Below are 13194 nucleotides of genomic sequence, written 5' to 3'. Positions count from 1 at the left end.
AAAACAAGGATGGGTAGAAAGAAAGAAAATAATTTAATTAAAATGAGGTTAAATGTGGGCTGGGTTTGTGGCTCAGTGGGAGAGTGCTTGCCTAGTGCACACGAAGTGCTGGGTTATATCAACACCACATAAAAACAAAAAAAAATATAAAATAAAATAATGGTTAAATTATAAAAAAGTTATTAAATATAAAAAAACAGCATTTTCACTTGAATTTATGGAAAGAAAACAAAACAAAATCAGTAAAAGAGAAGCAGTTGCTAACATGACATATTTATTTTGTGATCAAAATGCTCATTTGATATAAGAATACCCCAATATTGTGATTAACAATGTGTCTCAAAAGCTAAAGAATATCATCAAAAAATCTGAGGATGAGGCTCAGTGGTTATGTTCCCCTAGTTTCAAACACTTGTACAAAAAAAAGAAAGAAAGAAAAGAAGTAAAAAAGAAAAAAAAGGAAAAAAATGTGGTTCCTTTTTCTTATGTTACATATTACAATTTTAGCATTCATTTTTACCTGTTGTGGAGGCTGTGAAACATCAGTCTCTCACACATACGTCTTTGCCCACATCTGACATTTTGCTCTCAGGCTATTGTTTTATGTCAAGGTCTATACTTTACCAGCCACCTCACTTTAATTGGATCTTTTAAGATCCTAGATTTCTCTGGAGGCAGGGTTCATCTTCAGTCCTTGGACCCTGGCTTCTTCCTTCTGTGTTCATTTAGATTCAAGTCTTTTTTTTGGAGAAGACCCACTTCAAAATTGGGAACAGTAGGGCTTGCTAAAAATCAGTTTCCCAATGTCCCATCAGTGCAGGAATTGAGATTGGGACCAGTGTTAGTCTGTTGTGGAACAGTTCTCAGGAGAGCCATGGGAGTCCTTTGATTTTGGACTTGAGTGTTGGCAACAAGAGGAAATATACTCACTCTCTGTGAACATTCTGGGACATGTGAAAGATCCTGGAGATTACTCAGGACTAACTCTGTCCCAAGGGCTCAGATTAGGTACTGTAGAGGTTTTGTGTTGTACTTACACTCCATCCCCAGAGACCTGAAAAAGAATTTGTGACAAAGATGGCTGGTTCTTTTGACCTGCATTGTTCCTAAACCTGAGGACAATGAACAGAAAGTAGAACAAGGAGAAAAATCAATGCATCTGTCTTTCCACTGTGAGAAAAATGTACCCATCAAATACTGAAAAAGATTTTCTTTTACTTGAAAGTCAAAAAGCCCAGTGGTTGGCAGTCTGGGCTGCTATGGCTATCCAGCTGTACCATCATGCCTCAGAACCCTTTCTGTTTTTCATTCTGCAATCCATTCAATACAGCAATCAGGGGAAAGGGAAGAAGGAGAAAAACAAAGATCTAAGAGGGGGCTTCCACTGATATCTCATTGGCCAGCACAGAATCATAGAGACGCCTACCTGAAAATAATATTGGGAAATACAGTTTGTTTTTCATTTTTAGTTTGAGTTTGGTTCTGTTTTTTGGTTGTGGGAACTGAATCTAGGATTTCTTAAGCACTAAACAACCATCCCCAACCATTTTTATAGTTTATAGACAGTGTCTCTCTAAGATTTTTAGGGCCTCACTACATTGCTGAAGCTGACATTAGACTTTTGAGCCTCCTGCCTCAGCCTCTATAGTCACTGGGATTATAGGCATGTGCCACCAGGCCTGCCTGGCTTTTTTTTTTTTTACATGCTGGAGTTGGATCCTGTGGGAGGCCATCCTTACATGTGATTTGAGTTACCTCCCTGCCTGGGTGAGAGGCGCTTAAACACAACCTGTGTTAAAAAGCCTTCCCCACCTTTTCCCAGTTCCGAGGGCTTGTCCATGCAGAGGTGTGTCTGGCCACTGACCTGAAGACCCAATTCCCAGCCCTGACCTTGAGATGATGACCCCCTTATCTTTCATTGGCTGGGATTTTCCCTTGAATTTTTTTGTTGCCCAATAAAAGCTCACTCCCTGGCATGCTCTTCCTCTCTCGCTAGTCTCTTCTGTAAACCTCACCAACAGATTAGGTGGCTGGAGGCGGGAGCTAGAAGAAGCCATCTCGGAGCTGCATTAAAGATATGAGAGTCTGTCTCTTTAATTTAAAACTCTCTAGCAATTTATTATGCACTGAATCTTCTTTCATGAGGCTCACGCTGGTCGTGTGGCAGAGGAACCCAGAGCCAGGCACATGGGAAACACTCGTTTTACTACTGAACTGTACTTTCAGCCCTAAACCTGTCATTTTGAATTATTAGAAACCCATTTTATAAAATATAACGTCCCAGTGGAGTGAATTAGGGATATGTGCACCTGGACCTTAAGAAACAGTTGTGCTCAGGTGGCTTAGTGTAGGCCCAGTGCATAGTCACACAGTGGCGTGAAAGGATGGGCATCAAGTGAGGAATATGTCCTCATGGGCTGTTAAAGAAAAACTGATGGATAGGTGGCCAGGCTGAGATATTGTTCTTTCACATGTGTCAGGGTGGGCATCCCAGGTGAAGAAGGGGTAGAGGGTGAGTGCATTTGGGTGATTACCCCCTGAGATACACTTCCAGTTTTTTTTTTTTTAAAGAGAGAGTAAGAGAGAGAGAGAATTTTCTTTTAATATTTATTTTTTAGTTCTTGGCGGACACAACATCTTTGTTGGTATGTGGTGCTGAGAATCGAATGAGAATCGAACCCGGGCCGCACGCATGCCAGGCGAGCGCCCTACCGCTTGAGCCACATCCCCAGCCCACACTTCCAGTTTTTTAAAATATTTTTTTCTTTGTTGATAGATTTTTATTTTGTTTATTTATATGTGGTTCAGAGAATCAAACCCAGTGCCTCACACATGCCATGCAATTCAATTTTATTACCACTGAACCACAGGCCCACTCATCCCCAGCACTTTTTATTTATTTATTTTATTTGGCCCTTCTGAGATTTAACTCTTGGATATTCCACCACTGAGCAACATCACCAGCCTCATTTTATATTTTATCTAGAATCTCACTAATTTTCTTAGTTTATCACCATTGTTGAGGCTGACTATGAACTCATAATTCTTCTGCCTCAGCCTTCTGAGCCACTGGGATTACTGGTGTATAGCACTGAGTGTGGGTCCTCTTTTCATTCTTGTTTTTTTTTTATTATTTTGATACAAGATTAAATTGTTTCTCAGGACTTCACCAAGTTAATTATGTGGCTTTGAACTCTCAATACTCCTGCCTCAGCCTCCACATTCACTGGAATGACAGGCCTGTGTTACTGAGCCAAATCTAATACAATTTTTAAAGTTATTTATTCCATAGAAATATGGATCTATTTAAATTCACAATACAAAAACTTACATATAATATATACATTTATTATAAATAAATTTGTAAGAATTAGCATATGCCATTTTTTATAAAAATAAATGTCACAAAACTTACTCTCATTGACCAAATGTGACCCATAAAATCTTGAAAACATAGAATATTTGATTTATATATTTTATTCTTTTTCCAAATTTATTATTAGAGACAAGTTCAAAACACTGAATGAGTGAATGCAGAGAATTTTGCCAATCTCTCAAATTATTTATTGAGGATAATATTTTATTTTTCCTAGTGATGACATTTATTTTTCCACAAATACTGCATGTGGCATTTATGTGTTGAATCTGAAAAGTTGATTACACAGAAACTGAAAACAGAAATGCTAACCAGATTTATGATAAGAATGAGAAAGAGACTTATTTTGTGTAAGAAGTGTCAAAAAAAGTTAAGACCAGAAAGTAAGTCTTAGGTTTTAAAGCACAATAAGGTGATTATGTTCTATAATAACTTCTTAAACAAAACAAAATAGCAAGAAATTTGCAGATTTTAAACAAAGAATAATTTTAATGAGATAAAAATTACCCTGATCTGATAATTACACACTATATCCACAAGTTGAGTTACAATACTGGGTCTCATATCCAAGTACAAATAGTAGATTCCAGTTAAAAATTAAAATAAACAGAAATCAACACTTTGATGTTTTAACCAAATATCTACATTACCTCAGATTTTAAAATGGTATTCTATGTTCATAAATGTTTCACTATTTTGGTTTCTCTTATTGTTATGTCTTTTATATCTAAGAGGTCTAAAGAGTCATGGAACAATTTAGCCTCATCCACATGGTTTTATGATAACTGCTATTTTTTTTTTCAAACCTTGTTTACACTTTATTTTATTATTTTATTTTTATGTGGTGTTGAGGATTGAACACAGTTTCTCACATGTGCTAGGCAAACACTATGCCACTGAGCCCCAATCTTAGCCCTGATGTCTGGTGTTTTTAAATATGTGGCTTGAAACAATTTAAAACACATACCTACTATTTTATACACTTGATTTAAAACACAACATACCTTTTATAGAAAATATTCCATCAGATTAACATCAAATTTTCTGTATCAATTTTATGTATGGTTTCTTTATTGAAGAAACACATTCTGCTTCCTTCAAGCAGATGAATATTGGGATTTTATGGAAGTTTATCTTTTACGCTTGGGTCAAATTTTTGATCTTTAATTAAAAACCTTTCAATGAAATGACTTTGAGTCTATCTAAACTGTGACTTGAATTACCACCTTTATTCCAGATGACTGAAGAGAAGACAATAATAAAATATTTCTACTGATATTCAATAGCTGCAATTTGGTCACTTAAGATATTTTTTCTGGTCATGATTATAACATATATGCAAGGTGGATAGCTACATTGGGGATTCAAAGGCAGGCCTAAAATACTGCCAACGAGCTTTCTACACATATTGCTAGAATATTTTAACTTTACAAAAACAATTTGAAGCAAAAGCATATGTAGCTATTATTAAAATAAAAGATTTAAATCTATTGAATCACATATATGAGGAACTGCATAATTAAAACAATGGCCAGCATTTCTACTGAGGACTTTTTATTTCAGAAACACATCCATATGTGTTCTTCTTTCATACACAATACCTCTAGAATATATGTAATATGACTCCGTATATGTCATACAGGATGATCAGATTTATCATCAAGGTAACACTTTAACTCAATAAAAAATTATAAATACAAATAAAAATATCACCTTAGAGGGCATGCTTCTCAGTGTCATCTTAGATGATATATTAAAGGCATTAGGTCTGGTAGTAAATGGTCAAAAGACAGCACTAAAAAAATACATCAGTGTGCACACTTACTACATTGAGATTCATTTTTTCAGATGGTTGCAATTCTTTACTATTGTGCAATCTTTCCATTTAAATTCACTGAAAATTGTAGAGTTTTCAATATGTTCCTACTGCTTAATCAAGAAGAGAAAAATGAAATCAAAGTAACATACTACCCCAGAAAAACCTCAACATGAGATTATATCAAAAACTATTTTGATAATATATGGTAATTCTGAATCTATAAGAAAGTTATGTATAGTGGGAACACACTTGCGATTATATAATTCAGGCATAATTTGGTAATAATTTTGGAATGGCACCTGGAGGATATTAGAGGGACTTGATAACTGAAGTGAGAAAAATGTGTGTTGGGTGAATCCACATATATCCCTTGTAATAGGATAGGGTGAGATTGATGAAGATGACACTATTTGAAACAAAGGTTTCTGCTTCATTTTCTCATAAGATATATACTATTGATATAGAATATGAGAAAACATAAAAAAGATCAACAAACTATATGATTTTATTAGTTAAAAAAAACATTTCCTCTGAAGTTTGGAGATTTCAGATAACACCATAATTTCCTTCTGCAATTTCACATTCCTTTTCTAGTACAAGATATAGCTCAAGAACTTTACCATTGGTATCATGGCCATAATATATCTAGGGATGTTGATAATTACGGAGTTCATAGTTACAGATGTTTTTGTCTCAGCATTTTGGAGATGACATCAAATAAAAATTAATAATCTACTTTCACATTTTCTTGGGGGGTGATTCTCCATTTGTACCATCTGCCCACTGAGTGTTCTCTATGACATCACCTTCAGCCCCAGAAGCTCCTGCTTGGCAAAGTTGAAGCATAAATTCTCACAGCAGAGTCTGTGATTCCTTGTTCCTTGTGGGTATTCTGCATGTTCTTTTTTTAAGAGAGAGGCAGAGAGAGAGAGAGAGAGAGAGAGAGAGAGAGAGAGAGAGAGAGAGAGAGAGAGAATTTTTTTAATATTTATTTTTCAGTTTTTGGCGGACAGACACATCTTTGTACGTGGTGCTGAGGATCAAACCCGGGCCGCACGCATGCCAGGTGAGCACGCTACTGCTTGAGCCACATCCCCAGCCCTCTGCATGGTCTTAAATGCTTGATTCTTATTCTCTTCTACTGTCATCATCAATGTGACCTAACATTATCTTATATTTACTAATGTATGCTAAACAATTGTACCAATGTATTAATATCTAAGGCATTTATTTTCAATATTGGGGGTGTTCCAGGAAGTCTCTTTTCTAAGGCTCATGTCCTTGGGTCTTTCTAAAAGTAAATAAATAGATAAAATCTAAAAAATAAATGATGTTATCACTATTAAATACATGAACATTAAAATAAACAATGTTTAAAACTCTCAGCCCATAGGTATAAGGACTTAGATTACAAAGATCAATTTGGTGGAAGACACAAAATACCAAAATGCATTGTATACTTGGTGATCTTTGTACTGGGAAGAAATTATTGGTTTCAGAATTGGACTCTCACCAAGCCATGGGTTTTTTAGAGTAGGACACTGCTGTTTTCTTCTGTAACCATGACATGGTATCAATCATACGTAACAAGAAAAAAAATAACAGAAATAGGAAATGTTTCTCTCAGAAAAAAAAGAAATTACAAGCATATTGTGATAGTGCACAGAATATCCAAAATGTGGCCTCTGTATATGGGGCATCTACAGAAAGCATGAACTTGTATACCTGCTGGGAGAAATATAAATGTTGCAACCCTCCAGTAAATTGGGCTTTATTATTTGAAAGTAAAAAAAAAAAATAGCCATTGATAAACCAATAATTCTTGCAGGACTGAATATTGAATGTACATTTGAAAGAATATAAAATAGATTCCCAGAGCTATTCAATACAAAAATATTGTTAAAAAATGAAATTCAGAAATAGACAAATGTCCATCATTTGTTAGATTATTTCATATGTGGAGTGTTTTCCAGGTTGTTTCATTGAGTGAAAAATAAGGGGTAGCAGGATATACAGGAGCACTCTCTTTTGGGTAACAAAGAAATTTACATAACAACATATTATTGTTATTGTCTCCTACCAGAACAAGAACAGTAAGAATATATACTAGAAACAATTAAATAAGTTGTTCATGAAGGCCAATGTTTAAAAATTAGTGGGGATGGAATATAGGTGAGTCTTCAGTGTATTTTAACATGGCTTTATATTTGAGCCACATAAATGAAAACCATGTTCAAAACGTAGAGTTAAATAAAAGGACAAATATCAAGTTAAGAGTCTGAAAACCCAAGCATTAACCATACTATTCTGTGACTAATTAATTTCTTAAGCTTTCATGATTTCCAGGATCTTGTTTTCAATGTGAACAAAATGTTTATCTAAAGTAGCAATGCTTGCTGTGATGTAACATTTACTGACCAGTAATTGGCAATAAATAATCACAGGATTCATATGCAATGTTTAGTGCCAGCACAGCAAGGGACAACGTGAGTTTTATGCTTTCTCCAATAGACTGGAGTTTACAAGGGCAGGGGCCACTTCTTATCTAGTGTGAGCAGCCTGGTGAATACACAGATATGACTATTAATATACACTGAAGAATTCTTTGAAAATTTAATGCCAAGAACACAGAGAGGACTTGACAGTTACTTTCAGATCCAGGTTTCAGAAGCTTGGGTATACACACTTCAGGGAAAATGACGAGTCCTAGACCCTGTGTGAGTATGTATTTTAATATCGTGGTAGTTTATCATGAGCCTAGGCAGAAAAAGGTGGGGTCCTGCAGGTAATTAAGTCATGGAATAGAATTATTGTCATTTATTAAAAAAAGCTGCCAAGAAACTTCTCAATTTATCCTGTGAGGACAGAGATGGTGTACTTCCTTACTCTCATCAAGCTGATATAATAATCTATGGTAGATTATCAACTCTCTAGGCATCCCGCCGTGTATTGTGCCTATGTACATGCACATACAACAGCAAGGAGCTTGGGGCTTTTCACCAAGCCCAATCCTCATATTCTGTATTTCTACATGTTAAATTTGGGAACCACCAACTTGGCCCCATCCCTGCAAGGCAGGTGCAGGCCTCCTGTGGTGTAACAATCTAAACTACCTCTTTAAAATAGGAATGAAGCCTCATTCTACCCTGCACTCTGGACTCTGCTCTTACCTCCTCAGTTGCCCTGCCTGTATCCTGGTTAGAGCCAGGCCTCCCATTGCACTTGTACATCATTTTTCTACTTTATGACCTGATCATTATGTGCCAACACTTTACCATGCTCATCTGTGCATTTTTTCCTCTGTTCCTACAGAAACAATGAAGCTGCCATTTGCTAGCTGTGTGCCCTTAAGCAAGTTAACTCAACACAGCTGAGTATTCCTGTCCTGCAACATGGGTATAAACATGGCTTCAACTCATGGAGTTCTTATTGCCATTGAAGAGGTCAGGGATAAAATTCTCAAAAACAATAGTCTAGAACATGGTCATCAATTGCTCCTGATGTCATTAAGTGTCACCATTACCAGCTATCAACCGCACTTCGCAACATGGGAAATATGAATCCTTTAAAAGTAAAAAATAAAATAAATAAAATAATTAAGTTCATGTGGCCAGTGGGCCCAGGTCTGCTCTGACTCTAGATTCTCTACCCCTAACCAGAGTTCAGGGCAGAATCAATACAAAGGTACCACATGAGGAGAGGACTAATGTAAAGCAGATAAAGGCAGTTTTATAAATAGACACAAGGGAAAGAATTGAGGGAAGGAGCCAAATCCTACATCTGACACTTAGAGAATCAGGAGATTTTACCTTCACATTGACTCCCTCCTCTTGAGAACAAAACTGTACTGAAAACAGACCACTAAGACAGGTTAGTCATCAATGCAGACAATGAAGGACACTCTGGAAGTTACCAGGCTGGTTGGTGCATGTACAAGTAGTCAGAGCCACAGATTGGAAGACCTCAAAATTGACCTTTTGCTTCCTGCATCTTAATTCCCTGGTTCACACAATGGCAGGCTGAGCTTCCACACTGAAGGTTCTCTGTGCTGGCAGGTGACATCCCCAGAAAATAGTATCTACATATATTTTCACAAGCTTACTCATTCTACTCAGTCATAAGCAAGAATAGAATTATATCATTTGTGGAAAATGAATGAATCTGGAGAACATCAAATTAAATGAAACAAATCAGATGTAGAAAGTCAATTGTCAAGTCTTTTCTCTCATATATGAAAGGTAAAAGAAAAATGAAGAAAAAAAGAAGTGAATCTCAAAAAAATGGAGAAAGAATATTTGAGTTTAAACTGATGGAAGAGAGGATTAGAGAGAAGATTCAGGCACTGAGAAATGAGACTGGTCAATGATGTTATGCCCATATATGTCTAGGTCACAAATGAACATACTAATACAATAATTACAATGACCTAAATTAAATGACATTTTTGGTACCAGTGACTGAAATTCAGCATGCTTCAACATTGAGAAACATCTCCATCACCAGTCCTATTTTTGTATTTTTTTGAAACAGGGTTTTGCTAAGTTGTTCAAGGCTTTGCAAAAAGAGCTAAAGCTGGGTGCCCACAAAGCAAAAATACAAAGGCCTGTCATAGCCCCTAGCTTATGGAGCACTCAATAGGCACTAAGTGCCAACCATCTATGACTTCATTTAATTCTCACTATAGTATTGGGAAGCAAGTCGCATTAGCCCCATCTTAAAGATTAATAAGTAGTAAAGAAACTAAAGATCAATCCAAGCTGAGAGAGGTGGCACATGTCTGCTATCCCAGCACATTGGGAGCCTAAGGCAGAAGGATTGTGAGTTCAAAGCCAACCTCAGAAAAATTGAGGTGCTAAGCAACTCAGTGAGACACAGTCTATAAATAAAAATACAAAATAGGACTGGGGATATGACTCAGGGTTTATGTGCCTCTGAGTTTAATTCCAGGTACCAAAGAAAAAAGAAACTATTTAAGCCTTTATAAATATATAAAAGCCAGAACACAAATGTATGATATGTACTCAAGACCTTGGTCCATTAACATTTATTTTATACTAGTCATAAAATCTAGGAACCTCCTGCAAGCTTCATAGATTTAATGCTTGAGAGTACTCCCCAGAGATTTTTGTTTCATTGAATGGAGCTAAAGTTCAGGTATCAGGGTAATTGACTCTAATGCTCATAATTAGGGATGCAATCACTTTTCTATTAAAAATCATGGAAACTTAGACAAAGAGAGTGAATTCACCTGCTCAATGTTGTGCATCAAGTCCACAGGAAAACTAGGTGTGTGTCTGTACTTGTGTAACTCTCCAAAGAGCTCTCGGTGTCTCCAAACAAAAGAAGACTTCATGAAGCTGGGGGGAAACAAGCCAACCCCTCTGCCACAACTCGCCCCACAATACTTTCAGGGAATAAGTGTATATAGAGGAGAAAATTCCAGGTGGTTTCTTGGTGATCAATGGACAATGCCATGCAAGGAAATAGGGCACAACCCACTTCAGCAAAGGCAGAGGAGTGGCTGGGCCAGGATGAATGCTGGCCTAGAGGACAAACTTTTCCATGGCACATGAAGCCCAGGGCTTCCTCCTCCCCATATGAGCCTTGCCTTATCACACATATGCTTGTTCAACTATTTATGCCCTTCTCCTCTTTTATATTTCTCTTGCACATGGATTTGAAGGTCTCATGCTTTGTCATTTCTTATAATTTTTTTTTGCAGCTTTCAAACTACTTTAAATTCAACAATGTGGAAAATTACATGTAGATGTTACAGTTTCTATTTTATTTTATTACCATTTAATTTAAGTTTCCAAATCTCTCTTAAAATACCTTTTTTAAATTTTTTTGGTACTTTATTAACTCTTCAGAAGAGAGATTTCAGCTCCAACGGTTTTTCTCAATCCAGAAAACTGTGTTCTGTATGGTTCACTGAGGATATTTTGTTCTAACAACGTTTGCTTCTTTAATTTATATCCTCTAAAATGAGTCATTTTTTAATAGGGAAAATGATTAATTTTAGTTTTCCATTTGTTCTAACTTTAATGAGTTCTAGTGATACAACTTAAATATGGAATGTCATCTAGAGATTTTTTAAATTACTTATTTGTATACATATTATAAAAGAAGACATGAGTTTTACCTTGATATTTTATAAACCTTTATTTTATTTAATTTTTATGTGGTGCTGAGGATAAAACTCAGGACCTCACACATGCTAGGCAAGTGCTCCACCGCTGAGCCATATTCCCATCTGTAACTTAGCATTTTTTATTTATAAACTTGCTTTTGTAATATTATAAAATAAAATAGAACTACTATTTATATGAATTCTATAATTTGAGTAATTATAAGTTTTTTAAATTTTAGAATGAAATGATATTCTATGTTAAAAACTTCATTTCATAGAGGACAATATCACAATGCCATAAACTACTTATATTTATCATAAAGTCTTTGGATCCAATTTAACTCAAAAGATTAAAAATTTCCACACCCTGCTCTTTAACTTAGAAAATGACAAATAAGAGGATCATGATAAAAGGGTTTGAAAGCACAGTGAATATTTTTTAAAATCAATGAATGTACTAGTAATTTCCCATTCCTGGATTAAAAATACACAGGAATATAATTTCCAAGTTTAGAGGAGGAATATTTGTGTTCATTCGTTCTTTATGTATTAGTTTCATGTGTGTGTATATATATATATATATATATATATATATATATATATATATATATATATATATGTGACTGTATACATACATATATGCCCTTTCCCATTTCTGTCAAAACGGAAATGTCTGATTCTAATTTTTCTTAAAGGAACATTTAGGTCAGTGGAATCTCATCCTATCCTAATCACTGTACTTAAATTTCTGATGTTTTCACAAACTCAGCTGTTTTTTAGTTCTCTTTTCACTTGTTTGTTTGTTTGTTTTTTGTCTTTAGCATAAACAAATAATTGTGAACCTATCTCATTCTTTGGTCACTGAAACACAAAGAACAAGATGACACAGAAAAGCCAAAGTTGTGGGGAAGAAAAGCAGAACTTGAATTTTACATAACTACCTCAATCAGAGGGACAGACTGCCCTTTAGAACTTCTTGGTTTCCCAGTAATGACAGCTTGATATCTGTGAAGAAGCACCTCTCTGGCTTCTTATTTCTTTACTTTAAGATTAAACAGATCTTAACTTTATGAAACATATAAATTTATTGATCATCAACAATGTGAAAACTCTAAGGCTGGACTCTGGGATGAGGAGTTCTTTAAGCCACTTTGCATTTTTTAGCTTGAATAGTAATTGCTCTCTAATTTAGAAACTGTATGATTACCAAGAGTTTCTGAAAATATATTCTATAATTAGAAAGATGCATATGACTCATATAAGCATATATTACATTAATACATCTGAATAAATGAAGCACATGAGATCACAAAACAAAAACATAGACCTAAAACTCCTCACACAGCTATAAAAATCCTACAATTACAAAGTAACATAACTGTCTTATAGGTCCAAATCATGTGTTTTCAAAGTCCTGTAGTTAATATATATATACCTTTTTTATTCCAAATTTATTTCTGTGCATGCATTATCATAATTTGTTTGAAGGATCATGTCTTGATATAGTATTTCATTTCAAAAAATTCTCTTAAAAGAACTAAGAAATTTTCTTGTAGCATCCATCACTAATGCATTAGTACCACAGTTATATGGCAAATTTTGAGCCTATAGGAGATGTTTACTTAAAATTTAAAAATTCTGTGTCACTGAAAAGGTAGGAGATATATTATATTAAAACTGACCTTATTGTCTAGGAAATAGAAATCTGTCAAAGAAAATATATCCAGGTATTTGGTCATTTTTGAGGTACTGATCTGTGTATAATAAGTAAAATTTAATTGTATTTGCAGATTTATGGAACTGTGCTTCAGAATAAATATGCCTTGAGAAATAATATTAGTGTATTTAACTTCTACATATATGTATAGA

Source organism: Ictidomys tridecemlineatus, chromosome 16 (assembly GCF_052094955.1).
Source record: "Ictidomys tridecemlineatus isolate mIctTri1 chromosome 16, mIctTri1.hap1, whole genome shotgun sequence".
NCBI lineage: Eukaryota > Metazoa > Chordata > Mammalia > Rodentia > Sciuridae > Ictidomys > Ictidomys tridecemlineatus.
The sequence above is the reverse complement of the archived record's forward strand: the minus strand, read 5'-3'. Positions refer to the sequence as shown.